This window comes from Gorilla gorilla, chromosome 18 (genome assembly GCF_029281585.2).
Source record: "Gorilla gorilla gorilla isolate KB3781 chromosome 18, NHGRI_mGorGor1-v2.1_pri, whole genome shotgun sequence".
Classification (NCBI taxonomy): domain Eukaryota; kingdom Metazoa; phylum Chordata; class Mammalia; order Primates; family Hominidae; genus Gorilla; species Gorilla gorilla.
In genome coordinates this window covers 120,996,657-121,016,010 of record NC_073242.2, presented here as the reverse complement: position 1 = coordinate 121,016,010, position 19,354 = coordinate 120,996,657, and the positions used below count along the sequence as shown (strand labels likewise).

At 55.2% G+C, this 19,354-nt stretch overlaps 1 protein-coding gene across 37 annotated transcripts in view; it reads right to left on the bottom strand.

Moving 5' to 3' along the window:
• LOC115931432 (decreased expression in renal and prostate cancer protein) overlaps positions 1-19,354 on the bottom strand; it is a 407,507-nt gene that overhangs the window by 162,427 nt on the left and 225,726 nt on the right. For 30 of the 37 annotated variants that reach the window (XR_010131404.1, XR_010131396.1, XR_010131402.1 and 27 more), the window contains 6 exons: positions 13,943-19,354; positions 13,658-13,715; positions 13,332-13,564; positions 2,192-2,249; positions 1,866-2,098; positions 80-137 (listed from right to left, as the gene is read on the bottom strand). The exon at positions 13,943-19,354 is cut by the window's right edge. The gene's annotated coding sequence lies outside the window, so the exon portion shown is untranslated. The other 7 variants (XM_063699773.1, XM_063699774.1, XR_010131394.1 and 4 more) reach the window with 6 other exon arrangements.

Sequence of the window (19,354 nt, the reverse complement as noted above, 5' to 3'; positions counted from 1 at the left end):
TTAAGCACATTTACGTTTATTAGGCACTTCATTTCCATTATTACACTGGAATATATAATCAAATAATTATAGAACTCACCATCATGTAGAATCAGTGGGCGTGTTAAGCTTGTTTTCCTGAAACTGGATGGTCCCACCTGAGCGTGATGGGAGAAAGTGACAGATCAATAGGTATTAGATTCTCATAAGCACAGCGCAACCTAGATCCCTCACATGCACGGTTCACAACAGGGTGCGTTCTCCTATGAGAATCTAATGCTGCTGCTCATCTGAGAAGGTGGAGCTCAGGCGGGAATGTGAGCAAAGGGGAGTGGCTGTAAATACAGACGAGGCTTCCCTCACTCCCTCACTCGACACCACTCACCTGCTGTGTGGCTCCTTACGGCTCCATGGCTCAGGGGTTGGGGACCCCTGCTCAAGTGCATCCAAAGCGACCCTTCCCACACCAGTCTTCATAGTAGTCAAGGGCAGCAACCACTTAGCTCCCAAGGCATGTGCCTCAGCTGGCATTTCATCACAATCAACAGTAAGTGGTAGCTTGAGTCATTGTGAGGTCACTTCCTTGAAATCACCCTAACCCTGGGCCTGACCTTAAAATCCTAACCGTGGGCCCTGACCCTAAAACCCTAACCCTGGGCCCTGGGCCCTGACCCTAAAACCCTAACCCTGGGCCCTGGGCCCTGACCCTAAAACCCTAACCCTGGGCCCTGGGCCCTGACCCTAAAACCCTAACCCTGGGCCCTGGGCCCTGACCCTAAAACCCTAACCCTGGGCCCTGGGCCCTGACCCTAAAACCCTAACCCTGGGCCCTGGACCTGACCCTAAAACCCTAACCCTGGGCCCTGACCCTAAAACCCTAACCCTGGGCCCTGACCCTAAAACAAGCCTAACCCTGGGCCCTGACGCTAAAACAACCCTAACCCTGGGCCCTGACCCTAAAACAAACCTAACCCTGGGCCCTGACCCTCAAACAACCCTAACCCTGGGCCCTGACCCTCAAACAACCCTAACCCTGGGCCCTGACCCTAAAACAACCCTAACCCTGGGCCCTGGCCCTGACCCTAAAACAACCCGAACCCTGGGCCCTGGCCCTGACCCTAAAACATCCCTAACCCTGGGCCCTAGCCCAAATTGTAATGAGGTCTGTTGGGCAAAATTCCATATAAGCATAGTATAAATTAATGAAGCAAATCGTGATAAATTAGTACGATTGACTTTCTGGAGTTTCTGACAATAAAAGTAAGGAAAATGCAGAACACAAAGACAGAGAGTAAAAAGAGAAATTAGGAAAGCATTCTACATGTTTAATAGGAAGACACTGGCCGTGTTTGTGCAGCGGCAGTATGTCGTGACATGACATACTTTGGAGAGAAGTTAACAGATGAGGAAGTTGATAAAAATCATCAGAGAAGCAAAATACTCTTAGCGACACTCAAGTAAACCACGAAATTTCCATAACTTATGTCAGCAAAGTGGGAATATTGTACAGTGTGTGCTGAAGTTCCTATACAACATTGTTTATCTGCCGTTTGTTTGTTTGTAAGGAATGTATATACTAAAAGTTCTTCTTGCTGTCAAAAGAATATGTGTGAATAAGTCATTTTAACTTATTCTTCTGTTTTTCTTTTATCTTCCTGCCATCATCCCACAGCCTTACTTTAGAGATTTTTTCTTTAGAAAATTGAACAAGTGCCCCTTGTGGTGGCACATACCTCGAGGATGGGAGGCAGGGGTGGAAGGGTCACTTGAGGCCATTAGTTTGACACCAGCCTGGCTAACAAAGTGAGACCCCATGTCTGCAAAACAATTTAAAAATTAGCCAAGTATCGTCATGTATACCTACAGTCCCAGCTACCTCAACTTACGGAGAAAGTTCAGGGCCTGGAGAGAAGGCTGGGAGGCAGGAGCTGGGTCTAAAGAGGCCATTGTAACGATGGAGCTGTGCCTGTGGAGGCTGTTGTGAGGCAGTAGGCTCATCTGCGGAGACTGCCGTGAGGTAGGGTATGGGCCTCAATAGGCCATTGTGAGTCATGAGCTTGGTCTGTAGAGGCTGACTGGAGAGAGTTCTGGGCCTGGCGAGGCTGCCGGGAGGTAGGAGCTGGGCCAAAAGATTTAAGCACATTTACGTTTATTAGGCACTTCATTTCCATTATTACACTGGAATATATAATCAAATAATTATAGAACTCACCATCATGTAGAATCAGTGGGCGTGTTAAGCTTGTTTTCCTGAAACTGGATGGTCCCACCTGAGCGTGATGGGAGAAAGTGACAGATCAATAGGTACTAGATTCACATAAGCACAGCACAACCTAGATCCCTCACATGCACGGTTCACAACAGGGTGCGTTCTCCTATGAGAATCTAATGCTGCTGCCCATCTGAGAAGGTGGAGCTCAGGTGGGAATGTGAGCAAAGGGGAGTGGCTGTAAATACAGACGAAGCTTCCCTCACTCCCTCACTCGACACCACTCACCTGCTGTGTGGCTCCTTACGGCTCCATGGCTCAGGGGTTGGGGACCCCTGCTCAAGTGCATCCAAAGCGACCCTTCCCACACCAGTCTTCATAGTAGTCAAGGGCAGCAACCACTTAGCTCCCAAGGCGTGTGCCTCAGCTGGCATTTCATCACAATCAACAGTAAGTGGTAGCTTGAGTCGTTGTGAGGTCACTTCCTGGAAATCACCCTAACCCTGGGCCCCGGGACCTGACCCTAAAGCCCTAACCCTGGGACCCCGGCCCTGACCCTAAAGCCCTAACCCTGGGCCGCGGGCCCTGACCCTGAAGCCCTAACCCTGGGCCCCGGGCCCTGGCCCTGAAGCCCTAACCCTGGGCCCCGGGCCCTGGCCCTGAAGCCCTAACCCTGGGCCCCGGGCCCTGGCCCTGAAGCCCTAACCCTGGGCCCCGGGCCCTGGCCCTGAAGCCCTAACCCTGGGCCCCGGGCCCTGTCCCTGAAGCCCTAACCCTGGGCCCCCGGCCCTGTCCCTGAAGCCCTAACCCTGGGCCCCGGGCCCTGGCCCTGAAGCCCTAACCCTGGGCCCCGGGCCCTGGCCCTGAAGCCCTAACCCTGGGCCCCGGGCCCTGGCCCTGAAGCCCTAACCCTGGGCCCCGGGCCCTGGCCCTGAAGCCCTTACCCTGGGCCCTGGGCACTGACCCTAAACCCCTAACCCTGGGCCCTGGGCCCTGACCCGAAAACCCTAACCCTGGGACCTGGGCCCTGACCCTAAAACCCTAACCCTGGACCCTGGGCCCTGACCCTAAAACCCTAACCCTGGACCCTGGGCCCTGACCCGAAAACCCTAACCCTGGGCCCTGGGCCCTGACCCGAAAACCCTAACCCATGGCACTGGGCCCTGACCCGAAAACCCTAACCCTGGGACCTGACCCTAAAAGAAGCCTAACACTGGGCCCTGCGCCCTGACCCTAAAACCCTAACCCTGGGCCCCGGGCCCTGACCCTAAAACCCTAACCCTGGGCCCTGGGTCCTGACCCTAAAACCCTAACCCATGGCACTGGGCCCTGACCCGAAAACCCTAACCCTGGGACCTGACCCTAAAAGAAGCCTAACACTGGGCCCTGCGCCCTGACCCTAAAACCCTAACCCTGGGCCCCGGGCCCTGACCCTAAAACCCTAACCCTGGGCCCTGGGTCCTGACCCTAAAACCCTAACCCTGGGCCCTGAGCCTAAAACCCTAACCCTGGACCCTGGCCCTGAGCCTAAAACCCTAACCCTGGGCCCCGGGCCCTGACCCTAAAGCCCTAACCCTGGGACCCCGACCCTGACCCTAAAGCCCTAACCCTGGGCCCCGGGCCCTGACCCTAAAGCCCTAACCCTGGGCCCCGGGCCCTGGCCCTAAAGCCCTAACCCTGGGCCCCGGGCCCTGGCCCTGAAGCCCTAACTCTGGGCCCCGGGCCCTGACCCTGAAGCCCTAACCCTGGGCCCCGGGCCCTGACCCTGAAGCCCTAACCCTGGGCCCCGGGCCCTGACCCTGAAGCCCTAACCCTGGGCCCCGGGCCCTGGTCCTGAAGCCCTAACCCTGGGCCCCGGGCCCTGGCCCTGAAGCCCTAACCCTGGGCCCCGGGCCCTGGCCCTGAAGCCCTAACCCTGGGCCCCGGGCCCTGACCCTGAAGCCCTAACCCTGGGCCCCGGGCCCTGACCCTGAAGCCCTAACCCTGGGCTCCCGGCCCTGTCCCTGAAGCCCTTACCCTGGGCTCCCGGCCCTGTCCCTGAAGCCCTAACCCTGGGCCCCGGGCACTGGCCCTGAAGCCCTAACCCTGGGCCACGGGCCCTGACACTGAAACTCTAACCCTTGGCCCTGGGCCCTGACCCTAAAACCCTAACCCTGGGCCCTGGGCCCTGACCCTAAAACCCTAACCCTGGGCCCTGGGCCCTGACCCTAAAACCCTAACCCTGGGCCCTGGGCCCTGACCCTAAAACCCTAACCCTGGGCGCTGGGCCCTGACCCTAAAACCCTAACCCTGGGCCCTGACCCTAAAACCCTAACCCTGGGCCCTGACCCTAAAACCCTAACCCTGGGCCCTGACCCTTAACCCTACTAACCCTTGGCCCTGACCCTAAAACCCTACTAACCCTGAGCCCTGACCCTAAAACCCTACTAACTCTGGGCCCTGACCCTAAAACCCTAACCCTGGGCCCTGACCCTTAACCCTACTAACCCTTGGCCCTGACCCTAAAACCCTACTAACCCTGAGCCCTGACCCTAAAACCCTACTAACTCTGGGCCCTGACCCTAAAACCCTAACCCTGGGCCCTGACCCTAAAACCCTAACCCTGGGCCCTGACCCTAAAACCCTAACCCTGGGCCCTGACCCTAAAACCCTAACCCTGGGCCCTGACCCTAAAACCCTAACCCTTCGCCCTTACCCTAAATCCCTGACCCTTTGCCCTTACCCTAAAACCCTAACCCTTCGCCCTTACCCTAAAACCCTAACCCTTCGCCCTTACCCTAAAACCCTAACCCTAACCCTAGTGAGCCTAGACCACACATTGCACTCCAGCCTGGGTGACAGAGCATGACTCTGTCTCAAAAAAAAAAAAAAAAAAGAAAAAAAGACAGAGAAAAGAAAGCCAACAAGACGCCATTAGGCAAACCATTGTCAGGTTATGGGAGTTTGAGAAGGAAAGTAGAGAAAGGAGAAGCAAGCTTATTTAAACAATGGCTGAAGACTGCCTAAATCATGGGAAAGATTTAGACATCTAAATCCATGAAGCTTAAAGATTCCTAAAGAGGTTCAAACCAAATACATACTCACCAAGTCACAATATAATCAAATAGTCAAAAGTTAAAGAAACTTTGCAGGTCAGGGCAGAATCGAATAATACATTCAAAGTGCTGAAAGAAAAAAAGTGCCAGCAACTAATACTATGTCTGACAAAGCTGTCCTTCAGAAAGAAAAAAGAAATAACGTGCTTCCTCGACAAACAAAGCTGAGGGCATTCAGGACCACTAGGTCTACCTTAAAAAAATGCTTAACGGAGTTTTTCAAGTAAAAATGAATGAAGTTGGGAGCAGTGGCTCATGCCCGTAATCCCATTTTGGGAGGCTGAGGTGGGTGGATCACCTGAGGTCGGGAGGTCAAGACCAGCCTGGCCAACATGGCAAAACCCCACCCCCAGTAAAAATACAAAAAATTAGCCAGGTATGAAGGCCACTGAGATCGTGCCACTGCACTCCAGCCTGGGTGACAAGAGTCAAACTGCATTTCAAAAACAAAAAAACAAACAAAAAAAACAAAACTTGAGGCCTGGCCTTCTGCTCCTCTCCAACCCCCACTTCTCTGGGCCCAAGCCACCTGGGCTGAGGAGGGGGTGAGGTGTGAGCCCCTGCCAGGAACTCCCTGCCCGGACCAAGTACTCGGCCCCCAGGCCTGCATTCAGTGAGGCCTCCCGTGGCATCAGCATGTTCGTGTGGAGGAATGTGGAAGGTCACTCTGTGGCCGTGTTCCCCTGGTACTCCATCCCCTTCCTGACCCCTCCCTGCAGCCACACGAGGCCCAGCAACCTGCCAGTTACTCAGTGGCCTCCAACCAGAGAAAACAACCTGCCAAGTTGGCAGCTGTTGCTCATGAGCATCCACCAGGTGGCACAGGGAGTGTTGACCCTGGGCGGCCCCCTGGAGCCACCTGCCCTGAAAGCCCAGGGCCCGCAACCCCACACACTTTGTGGGTGGTGGAACCTGTTAAAAGCTCACCTCCCACCATGGAGGAGGAGCCCTGGGCCCCTCAGGGGAGTCCCTGCTGGACAGTGAGACAGAGAATGACCATGATGATGCTTTCCTCTCCATCATGTCTCCTGACACCCAGTTGCCTCTACCACTCAGATGATGTCAGGCCCAGTCCCTCAGTGCCCTGCGCAAGGAACAGGACTCATCTTCTGAGAAGGATGGACGCAGCCCCAACAAATGGGACAAGGACCACATCGGTGGCCCATGAGTGGCGGTCATGATCTTCAGCAAGCGGCACCAGGCCCTGGCAGGGTGCACCAGGGTCACTCCAACCAGGATATCCGGACCGTCAGCCAGATGCTGACTCTGGTCCAAAGACTTCTACTCAGTATGGAGCTCCAGGCCACTTTGCAGCCCCTGGTGAGGGAGGTGTACATATCATGAATTGTGGGACCTTCAGAGCTTTTCACTTTTCGGAAAATAGCTCCTGTTGGGGCTACAAGATGGAGTGTGAAGAGGGCCTTGGGCCACAGGGAGGTGCCTGTGGACTAGGGGGAGTTCATGTACCCCTTCTTTCCCCAGAGGGGCTGGACTCAGGTGAGTATGGGGGTGGGGGCTCCTGCACTTCGACACAGGCAGCGGGAGGGTTTTCTCCCCATTCCCTCTGCACTCCCAACTTGAGCTATACTTTTTAAGAAAGTGATTCACCCTGCCTTTGCCCCCTTCCCCAGAACAGAACACGTTGATCATGGGCGGTATTTTTCATTGTGCCAAACAGTTGCCATGACCGTCATTAAACCTGTTTAACACCAAATAATAAGGAAAATAAAATAAAAAATTCGGGCTTGGTGCAGAAACTCACCCCAAATAAATCACCTACCAAAATATTTACATAATGGTGGAAATATTCCAAAATTCAATATTTTGGGATTTATACACAAAAGATAAACAAATTAGAGGCCAAGAGGCTGCCAGAAGGGAAAAACGGGGCCTGGGAAGGCCGTTGTGAGGAATGAGCTGGGCCTAAAGAGGCCACTGGCAGGCGGGAGCTGGGCCTGCCGAAGCGGCCGAGAGGCAGGAGCTTTGGACTCGGGAGGCCGCAATGAGGCGAGAGCTAGCTGGGCATGGAGAGTCCGCTGTGAGTCCGCTGTGAGTCCGGGCCCGTGCAGGCCTTCGAGAGGCAGGAGGCCGGGCCTGCAAAGGCCCACTGGAGGTCAAGTTCTGGGCCTGAAGAGGCCACCAAAAGTCAAAAGTGGGGCCTGGGAAGGCCGCCAAGAACCATGAGCTGGTCTGGGCTGAAAGAGGCCACTGGGAGGCAGGAGGAGCTGGGCCTGGAGAGGCTGACTCGAGGAAGTTTTGCACCTGGAGAGGCCACCGAGAGGACGGAGCTGGGCCCGGGGAGGCCGACTTGCTGCTCTTCCAGGCCCAATTCCAGGCCGACTTGACGACGACTTGGGCCTGCTGGGAGCTGGGCAGGAGCTGAGTCCAAAGACGTTGTTGGGAGGCCAGAGTCAGGCCTGGAGACGCAGCCGGGAGGAAGAGCTGGGCCCGGAGGGGATGCCGGGAGGCTGCAAGTGGGTCTGGAGAGGCCGATTTGAGGAGGCCCGGCCTCCGCCTCCCGCATGGCGGCCTCTGCAGGCAGAGCTGTTTCTCCTGGCTGCATCTCCCGCCTCCCAGCAAACAAGCTTTTTTGGCTCAGCTCCCGCCTGCGTTTGTAGACCCCGAAGTTTCTGCAACCAAGCTCTTCAGACCCACATCCCACCTCCCAGTACCTGAACAGTCCCAGCTCCGGCTGGAGAACAGAGTCTGTAGGCCCCGCTGTTGCCTCCCAGGGGTGTCTCCAGACCCAGCTCTCGCCCCACCACGACCTCCCAGGCCCAAGTCGCTGCCTGCCTCCCAGCAGCCCGCATGCGACCCTGCTCCTCCCTCACGGTGGCCTGTTGAGGCAGGGGCTCACGCTGACCTCTCTCAGCGTGGGAGGGGCCGGTGTGAGGCAAGGGCTCACGCCGACCTCTCTCAGCGTGGGAGGGGCCGGTGTGAGGCAAGGGGCTCACACTGACCTCTCTCAGCGTGGGAGGGGCCGGTGTGAGGCAAGGGCTCACGCCGACCTCTCTCAGCGTGGGAGGGGCCGGTGTGAGGCAAGGGGCTCACACTGACCTCTCTCAGCGTGGGAGGGGCCGGTGTGAGGCAAGGGGCTCACATTGACCTCTCTCAGCGTGGGAGGGGCCGGTGTGAGGCAAGGGCTCACACTGACCTCTCTCAGAGTGGGAGGGGCCGGTGTGAAGCAAGGGGCTCCCATGGACCTCTGTCAGTGTGGGAGGGGCCGGTGTGAGGCAAGGGGCTTCCATGGACCTCTGTCAGTGTGGGAGGGGCCGGTGTGAGGCAAGGGGCTCACGCAGACCTCTCTCAGCATGAGAGGGGCCGGTGTGAGGCAAGGGCTCACGGAGACCTCTCTCAGCGTGGGAGGGGCCGGTGTGAAGCAAGGGGCTCCCATGGACCTCTGTCAGCGTGGGAGGGGCCGGTGTGAGGCAAGGGGCTCCCATGGACCTCTCTCAGTGTGGGAGGGGCCGGTGTGAGGCAAGGGGTTCAGGCTGACCTCTGTCAGCCTGGGAGGGGCCGGTGTGAGGCAAGGGGCTCAGGCTGACCTCTGTCAGCCTGGGAGGGGCCGGTGTGAGGCAAGGGGCTCAGGCTGACCTCTGTCAGCCTGGGAGGGGCCGGTGTGAGGCAAGGGGCTCAGGCTGACCTCTGTCAGCCTGGGAGGGGCCGGTGTGAGGCAAGGGGCTCAGGCTGACCTCTCTCAGCGTGGGAGGGGCCGGTGTGAGGCAAGAGGCTCAGGCTGACCTCTGTCAGCCTGGGAGGGGCCGGTGTGAGGCAAGGGGCTCACGCTGACCTCTCTCAGCGTGGGAGGGGCCGGTGTGAGGCAAGGGCTCACGCTGACCTCTCTCAGCGTGGGAGGGGCCGGTGTGAGGCAAGGGGCTCACGCTGACCTCTCTCAGCGTGGGAGGGGCCGGTGTGAGGCAAGGGCTCACGCTGACCTCTCTCAGCGTGGGAGGAGCCAGTGTGTGGCAGGGGCTCATGCCTCTGGGCAGGGTACCAGAGGCATGGGCATCAACAGGCCACCGTGAGGGAGGAGCTGGGCCGCACGCGGGCTGCTGGGAGGCAGGCAGGGACTTGGCCCCGGGAGGCCGCCGTGGGGGCAAGAGCTGGGCCTGGAGAGGCCCCTGGGAGGCAAGAGCGGGACCTGCAGAGGCCACTCTCCAACCATTGCTGGGCCCGTACAGGCCACCGGGCGGCAGGAATTAGGCCCGAAGAACTTGGCTGGAGAAAGTTCGGGACCTACAAAGGCGGTTGGGAGCTGGGCAGGAGTTGAGCCAAAAGAGCTTGCTTACTTGCTGGGAGGCACGGCCGGGAGATGCCGACTTCAGGACAACTTGGGCCTGCAGAGGTCACCGGGAGGCCCAAGTTTGGTGTGGAGAAGCCCACCGACCGGAGACCATTTGGGGCCTGCAGCTGCCATCGGAGTGCAGGAGCTCATCCTGGAGAGGCCACCATGAGTCCTGACCTGGGCCTGGGGAGTGTGGCTTGAGGAAGCTGTGGGCCGACCAAGGCCGCCAGGAGATGGGTAGGCACTGAGTCCAAAGAGGTTGTTGACAGGCAGGAGTCGGGCCTGGAGACACAGCCAGGAAGAGGAGCTTGGCCCGGAGAGGATGCCCGGAGGGTGCAAGTGGGTCTGGAGAGGCCGACTTGAGGAGGTTCTCAGCCCAGAGAGGCCGCCGGAAGGGAAAAACTGGGCCTGGAAAGGCTGTTGTGAGGAATGAGCCCCATGGGCCTGAAGAGGCCACTGGCAGGCGGGAGCTCGGTGTGTAGAAGCTGCTGAAAGGTTGGGAGCTTGGCTTGGGGGGTCCACAGTGAGGCAGATGCTGGGCCTGAAGAATCTGCTTAAAAAGATTTAAGCACATTTACATTTATTAGGCACTTTATTTCCATTATTACATATATAAAAATATATATATACGTATTATATATCCAATATATAATAAAATAATTATACAACTCACCATAATGTAGAATCAGTGGGTGTGTTAAGCTTGTTTTCCTGAAACTGGATGGTCCCACCTGAGCGTGATGGGAGAAAGTGACAGATCAATAGGTATTAGATTCTCATAAGCACAGCGCAACCTAGATCCCTCACATGCACGGTTCACAACAGGGTGCGTTCTCCTATGAGAATCTAATGCTGCTGCTCATCTGAGAAGGTGGAGCTCAAGCGGGAATGTGAGCAAAGGGGAGTGGCTGTAAATACAGACGAAGCTTCCCTCACTCCCTCACTCGACACCACTCACCTCCTGCTGTGTGGCTCCCTACGGCTCCATGGCTCAGGGGTTGGGGACCCCTGCTCAAGTGCATCCAAAGCGACCCTTCCCACACCAGTCTTCATAGTGGTCAAGGGCAGCAACCACTTAGCTCCCAAGGCATGTGCCTCAGCTGGCATTTCGTCACAATCAACAGTAAGTGGTAGCTTGAGTCACTGTGAGGTCACTTCCTGGAAATCACCAGCATCCCATTTCCCACTGGCAAAGAGCTCAGCACTGCCCCCTGGGAAACCAAACCTATGCCCAAATCCCATCTGTGTGGGTTTATCTCCTGGGACCCTTCCTAACATATTAGTCAGAGTCCAATCAGGAAGCATAAACCACTCAAAAGTTTAAAGTGGTAAAATTTAATACGGAGAATTATTCATTATAACAGGTGAACAGCATAATGAGAGATTGGCTAGCACAAAGTAAAGAGAACTCTAGAGAATACAGGACTAGCCCAGGCCAGGCATGGTGGCTCATGCCTGAAATTCCAGCAATTTGAGAAGCTAATGCAGGAGGATTGCTTAAGGCCAGGAGCTAGAGACCGGTCTGGACAACACAGTGAGAACCTGTCTCTATCCAAAAGAAGAAAAAAGTTAGCTGGGAGTGGTGGTGCACACTTGTAGTCCCAGCTACTCGGAATGCTGAAGTTTGAGCCTGGGAGGTCAAGGCTGCAGCGAGGCATGATTATGCCACTACAGTCCAGCCTGGTGACAGAGCAAGACCCTGTCTCAAAGAACAAAACAACAACAACCATTTACAGACAGAAAAGAGATAGAGCTAATAAGCTAAGGAAAGATGTTGAAATGTGACAAGTAAAGTAATATGAGGTCTTTTATCTATTTAAAATAATCAAACAAAAAATGACTTACTAAATTATAATACCCTGTGCTGGCAAAGGTGCAGTGAAATGGGCACTTTCTTATACTATGAGGGGTGTTTAAATTGTGTATAAGCCTTCCCGGGTAAAGCTTGTCAATTTTTTAAAATAATGGAGACAGGGTCTCACCATACTGCCATACTGCCTCCTCCAACTCTTGGCCTCAAGCAGTCCTCCTCTCTTAGCCTCCCAAAGTGCTAAGATTATAGCTGGGAGGCACCCAAAACCCTGTCAATTTACATCAAGGGTAATGAGAATGTCCATTCACCATGACTCACAGTAATCTTACTTCTGGGGAGACAATTCAATCTAAACAAAAGGTCATCTGTACACACACAGTAAAAATCGGGGAGTAACTGAAGACAGAGTTGGTAAGTGAAATAAGAAACAGTTCTAACAAATTAAACTATGGTATCAATAGGCACCTGGTATAAAAGGTCAGTTGATGTTAGCTGCTACTTTTTTCTTGTTTTGAGACAGGGTCTCACTCTGTCACCCAGGCTGGAGTGCAGAGGCCTGATCATGACTCACTGCAGTCTCAGCCTCCCTGGGCTTGAGTGATCCTCCCACCTCAGCCTCCCAAGTAGCTGGGACTACAGGAACGTGCCACCACACTAGGCTAATTCATGTATTTTTCTGTAGGGATGGTGACTCCCCCTTTGTTTCCAAGGCCTATCGCAAACTCTTGGCCTCAAGCCATCCTCCTGCCTCAGCCTCCCAAAGTGTTGCGATTACCAGTGTGAGCCACCACACCTGGCCAGCTGCTACTTTTAGCAATATCATTATCATTCTTCCACTCCATTAAAAATTATTATTTTCAAGGCTATGCAACAGTATGTATCCAACAGCGTAATTGTAAAAACATAAACAGTTGCCGTCCCTCAGTATACAGAATTAGTTACAGCCCCCCATCTCTGCATATACCAAAATCCATGCTTACTCACGTTTCGCTGTCACCCCTCTGGAATCCACGTATACGAAAATACCAAATATTAGTTGGGCATAGTGGCAAGCACCTGTAGTCTCAGCCACGTGGGAGGTTGAGATGGGAGGATCGCTTCAGCCTGGAAGGTTGAGGCTGCAGTCAGCTGCGATAGCACTACTACCCTCCAGCCTTGGACAACAGAGGGAGACCCTGTCTCAGAAAAAAAAAAACAAAATAAAACAGGTTAGAAATTGTAATGAGGTCTGTTGGGCAAAATTCCATATAAGCAAAGTAAAAATTAATAAAGCAAATCGTGATAAATTAGTACGATTGACTTTCTGGAGTTTCTGACAATAAAAGTAAGGAAAATGCAGAACACAAAGACAGAGAGTAAAAAGAGAAATTAGGAAAGCATTCTACATGTTTAATAGGAAGACACTGGCCGTGTTCGTGCAGCGGCAGTATGTCGTGACATGACATACTTTGGAGAGAAGTTAACAGACGAGGAAGTCGATAAAAATCATCAGAGAAGCAAAATACTGGTAGCGACACTCAAGGAAACCACGAAATTTCCATAACTTATGTCAGCAAAGTGGGAATATTGTACAGTGTGTGTTGAAGTTCCTATACAACATTGTTTATCTGCCGTTTGTTTGTTTGTAAGGAATGTATATACTAAAAGTTCTTCTTGCTGTCAAAAGAATATGTGTGAATAAGTCATTTTAACTTATTCTTCTGTTTTTCTTTTATCTTCCTGCCATCATCCCACAGCCTTACTTTAGAGATTTTTTCTTTAGAAAATTGAACAAGTGCCCCTTGTGGTGGCACATACCTCGAGGATGGGAGGCAGGGGTGGAAGGGTCACTTGAGGCCATTAGTTTGACACCAGCCTGGCTAACAAAGTGAGACCCCATGTCTGCAAAACAATTTAAAAATTAGCCAAGTATCGTCATGTATACCTACAGTCCCAGCTACCTCAACTTACGGAGAAAGTTCAGGGCCTGGAGAGAAGGCTGGGAGGCAGGAGCTGGGTCTAAAGAGGCCATTGTAACGATGGAGCTGTGCCTGTGGAGGCTGTTGTGAGGCAGTAGGCTCATCTGCGGAGACTGCCGTGAGGTAGGGTATGGGCCTCAATAGGCCATTGTGAGTCATGAGCTTGGTCTGTAGAGGCTGACTGGAGAGAGTTCTGGGCCTGGCGAGGCTGCCGGGAGGTAGGAGCTGGGCCAAAAGATTTAAGTACATTTACGTTTATTAGGCACTTCATTTCCATTATTACACTGGAATATATAATCAAATAATTATAGAACTCACCATCATGTAGAATCAGTGGGCGTGTTAAGCTTGTTTTCCTGAAACTGGATGGTCCCACCTGAGCGTGATGGGAGAAAGTGACAGATCAATAGGTATTAGATTCTCATAAGCACAGCGCAACCTAGATCCCTCACATGCACGGTTCACAACAGGGTGCGTTCTCCTATGAGAATCTAATGCTGCTGCTCATCTGAGAAGGTGGAGCTCAGGCGGGAATGTGAGCAAAGGGGAGTGGCTGTAAATACAGACGAAGCTTCCCTCACTCCCTCACTCGACACCACTCACCTGCTGTGTGGCTCCTTACGGCTCCATGGCTCAGGGGTTGGGGACCCCTGCTCAAGTGCATCCAAAGCAACCCTTCCCACACCAGTCTTCATAGTAGTCAAGGGCAGCAACCATTTAGCTCCCAAGGCATGTGCCTCAGCTGGCATTGCGTCACAATCAACAGTAAGTGGTAGCTTGAGTCACTGTGAGGTCACTTCCTGGAAATCACCCTAACCCTGGGCCCTGACCCTAAAACCCAAACCCTGGGCCATGACCCTAAAACCCTAACCCTGGGCCCTGACCCTAAAACCCTAACCCTGGGCCCTGACCCTAAAAACGTAACCCTGGGCCCTGGCCCTGACCCTAAAACCCTAACCCTGGGCCCTGACCCTAAAAACCTAAACCTGGGCCCTGACCCTGAGCCTAAAACCCTAACCCTGGGCCCTGGCCCTGAGCCTAAAACCCTATCCCTGGGCCCTTGCCCTGAGCCTAAAACCCTAACCCTAGGCCCAGGCCCCTACCCCAAAACCCTAACCCCGGGCCCTGACCATAAAACAACCCTAACCCTGGGCCCTGACCCTAAAACAACCCTAACCCTGGACCCTGACCGTAAAACAACCCTAACCCTGGGCCCTGACCCAAAAACAACCCTAACCCTGGGCCCTGGCCCTCACCCTACAACAACCCTAACCCTGGGCCCTGGACATGACCCTAAAACAAACCTAACCCTGGACCCTGGCCCTGACCCTAAAACAAGCCTAAACCTGGGCCCTGGCCATGACCCGAAAACCAGCCTAACCCTGGGCCCTGACCCTGAAACAACCCTAACCCTGGGCCCTGACCCTAAAACAAACCTAACCCTGGGCCCCGACACTAAAACAACCCTAACCCTGGGCCCCGACCCTAAAACAAACCTAACCCTGGGCCCCGACCCTAAAACAAACCTAACCCTGGGCCCCGACCCTAAAACAACCCTAACCCTGGGCCCCGAACCTAAAACAACCCTTACCCTGGGCCCTGGCCCTGACCCTATAACAACCCTAACCCTGGGCCCTGGCAATGACCCTAAAACAACCCTAACCCTGGGCCCTGACCCTAAAACAACCCTTACCCAGGGCCCTGGCCCTGAACCTGAAAGAACCCTAACCCTGGGCCCTGCCCCTGACCCTAAAACAACCCTAACCCTGGGCCCTGGCCCTGACCCTAAAACAAGCCTAACCCTGCGCCCTGGCCCTGACCCTAAAACAACCCTAACCCTGGGTCCTGGCCCTAAAACAACCCTAACCCTGGGCCCTGACCCTAAAACAACCCTAACCATGGGCCTGACCATAAAACAAGCCTAACCCTGGGCCCTGACACTAAAACAAGCGTAACCCTGGGCCCTGACACTAAAACAACCCTAACCCTGGGCCCCGACCATAAAACAAGCCTAACCCTGGGCCCTGACCCTAAAACAACCCTAACCCTGGGCCCTGACCCTAAAACAACCCAAACCCTGGGCCTTGGCCCTGACCCTAAAACAACCCTAACCCTGGGTCCTGGACCTGATCCTAAAACAAGCATAAACATGGGCCCTGGCCGTGAACCTAAAACAGCCCTAACCCTGGGCCGTGGCCCTGACCCTAAGACAACCCTAACCCTGGGCCGTGGCCCTGACCCTAAGACAACCCTAACCCTGGGCACTGGCCCCGACCCTAAACCGACCCTAACCCAGGGCCCTGACCCTCGACCCTAAAACAACCCTAAATCTGGGCCCTGCCCGTGACCCTAAAACAGCCCTACACCTGGGCCCTGGACCTGACCCTAAAACAACCCTACCCCTGGACCCTGGCCCTGACATTAAAACAACGCTACACCTTGGCCCTGGCCCTGACCCTAAAACAACCCTACCCCTGGGCCCTGGCCATCACAATAAAACAAGCCTAGCCCTGGGCCGTGCCCCTGTCCTAAAACAAACCTAACCCTGAGCCCTGGCCATGACCCTAAAACAACCGTAACCCGGGGCCGTGGCCCTGACCCTAAAACAACACTACCCCTGGGCACTGGCCCTGACCCTACAACAACCCTAACCCTGGGCACTGGCCCTGAACCTAAAACATCCCTAACCCTGGGCCCTGGGCCTGACCCTAAAACAACCCTAAACCTGGGTCCTGGCCCTAAAACAACCCTAACCCTGGGCCCTGACCCTAAAACAACCCTAACAACGGGCCTGACCCTAAAACAAGCCTAACCCTCGGCCCCGACCATAAAACAAGCCTAACGCTGGGCCCTGACACTAAAACAAGCCTAACCCTGGGCCCAGACACTAAAACAAGCCTAACCCTGGGCCCCAATCCTAAAACAAGCCTACCCCTGGTCCCGGACCGTAAAACAACCCTAACCCTGGGCCCTGCCCCTGACCCTAAAACAACCCTAACCCTGGGCCCTGGCCCTGACCCTAAGACAACCCTAACCCTGGGCCCTGGCCCTGACCCTAAAACAACCCTAACCCTGGGCCCTGGCCCTAAAACACGCCTAACCCAGGGCCCTGACCCTACAACAACCCTAACCCTGGGCCCTGACCCTAAAACAACCCTAACCCTGGGTCCTGGCCCTGACCCTAAAACAACCCGAACCCTGGGCCCTGGCCCTGACCCTAAAACAACCCTAACCCTGGGCCCTGGCCCTGACCCTAAGACAACCCTAACCCTGGGCCCTGGCCCTGACCCTAAAACAACCCTAACCCTGGGCCCTGGCCCTAAAACACGCCTAACCCAGGGCCCTGACCCTACAACAACCCTAACCCTGGGCCCTGACCCTAAAACAACCCTAACCCTGGGCCCTGGCCCTGACCCTAAAACAACCCTACCCCTGGGCCCTCGCCCTGACCCTAAAACAACCCTAACCCTGGGCCCTGGCCCTGACCGTAAAACAACCGTAACCCGGGGCCCTGGCCCTGACCCTAAAACAACCCTAACCCTGGGCCCTGGACCTGACTCTAAAAAAACCCTAACCCTGGGCCCTGGCCCTGACAATAAAACATCCCTAAATCTGGGCCCTGGTCCTGACCCTAAAAGAAGCCTAACCCTGGACCCTGGCCCTGACCCAAAAACAAGCCTAACCCTGGGTCCTGGACCTGACCCTAAAACAAGCCTAACCCTGTGCCCTGGCCATGACCCTAAAACAACCCTAACCCTGGGCCCTGGCCCTGACCCTAAAACAACCCTAATCCTGGACCTTGGCCCTGACCCTAAAACAACCCTAACCCTGAGCCCTGGCCCTGGCCCTGAACCTAAAACAATCCTAACTCTGGGCTCTGGCCCTGACCCTAACACAACACTATCCCTGGGCCGTGGCCCTGACCCTGAAAGAACCGTAACCCTGGGACCTGGCCCTGACCCTGAAACATCCATAACCCTGGGCCCTGGCCCTGACCCTAAAACAAACCTAACTCTAGGCCCTGCTCGTGACTCTAAAACAGCCCTACACCTGGGCCCTGGACCTGACCCTAAAACAACCCTAACCCTGCGCCCTGGCCCTGACCCTAAAACAACCCTAACCCTGGGTCCTGGACCTGATCCTAAAACAAGCCTAAACATGGGCCCTGGCTCTGACCCTAAAACAAGCCTAACCCTGGGCCCTGGCCCTGACCCTAAAACAACCCTAACCCTGGGTCCTGGACCTGATCCTAAAACAAGCCTAAACATGGGCCCTGGCTCTGACCCTAAAACAAGTCTAACCCTGGGCCCTGGCCCTGACCCTAAAACAACCCTAACCCTGGGCCCTGGCCCTGACCCTAAAACAACCCTAACCCTGGGCCCTGGCCCTGACCCTAAAAGAACCCGAACCCTGGGCCCTGGCCCTCACCCTAAAACAACCCTAACCCTGGGCCGTGGCCCTGACCCTAAAACAACCCTAACCCTGGGTGCTGGCCCTAAAACAACCCTAACCCTGGGCCCTGACCCTAAAACAACCATAACAATGGGCCTGACCCTAAAACAAGCCTAACCCTCGGCCCCGACCATAAAACAAGCCTAACCCTGGGCCCTGACACTAAAACAAGCCTAACCCTGGGCCCTGACACTAAAACAAGCCTAACCCTGGGCCCTGGCCCTGACCCTAAAACAACCCTAAACCTGGGCCGTGGCCCTGACCCTAAAACAACCCTAACCCTCGGCCCTGGGCCTGACCCTAAAAGAACCCGAACCCTGGGCCCTGGCCCTCACCCTAAAACAACCCTAACCCTGGGCCGTGGCCCTGACCCTAAAACAACCCTAACCCTGGGTCCTGGCCCTAAAACAACCCTAACCCTGGGCCCTGACCCTAAAACAACCCTAACAACCGGCCTGACCCTAAAACAAGCCTAACCCTCGGCCCCGACCATAAAACAAGCCTAACCCTGGGCCCTGACACTAAAACAAGCCTAACCCTGGGCCCTGACACTAAAACAAGCCTAACCCTGGGCCCCAACCCTAAAACAAGCCTACCCCTGGTCCCGGACCGTAAAACAACCCTAACCCTGGGCCCCGCCACTAAAACAACCCTAACCCTGGGCCCCGACCCTAAAACAAACCTAACCCTGGGCCCCGAAACTAAAACAACGCTAACCCTGGGCTCTGACCCTAAAACAACCCTAACCCTGGGCCCCGGCCCTGACCCTAAAACAACCCTAAACCTGGGCCCTGGCCCTGACCCTAAAACAACCCTAACCATGGGCCCTGGCCCTGACCCTAAAAGAAGCCTAACCCTGGGCCCTGGCCCTGACCCTAACACAACCCTATCCCTGGGCCCTGGCCCTGACCCTAAGACAACCCTAACCCTGGGCCCAGGCCCTGACCCTAAAACAACCCTGCCCCTGGGCCCTGGCCCTCACAATAAAACAAGCCTAGCCCTGGGCCGTGCCCCTGTCCCTAAAACAACCCTAACCCTGGGCCCTGGACGTGACCCTAAAACAACCGTAACCCGGGGCCCTGGCCCTGACCCTAAAACAACCCTAACCCTGGGCCCTGGCCCTGACTCTAAAAAAACCCGAACCCTGGGCCCTGGCCCTGACAATAAAACATCCCTAAACCTGGGCCCTGGTCCTGACCCTAAAAGAAGCCTAACCCTGGACCCTGGCCCTGACCCTAAAACAAGCCTAACCCTGGGTCCAGGCCTTAACCCTACAACAAGCCTAACCCTGTGCCCTGGCCATGACCCTAAAACAACCCTAACCCTGGGCCCTGGCCCTGACCCTAAAACAACCCTAATCCTGGACCTTGGCCCTGACCCTAAAACAACCCTAACCCTGAGCCCTGGCCCTGAACCTAAAACAATCCTAACCCTGGGCCCTGGCCCTGACCCTAACACAACACTATCCCTGGGCCGTGGCCCTGACCCTGAAAGAACCCTAACCCTGGGACCTGGCCCTGACCCTGAAACATCCATAACCCTGGGCCCTGGCCCTGACCCTAA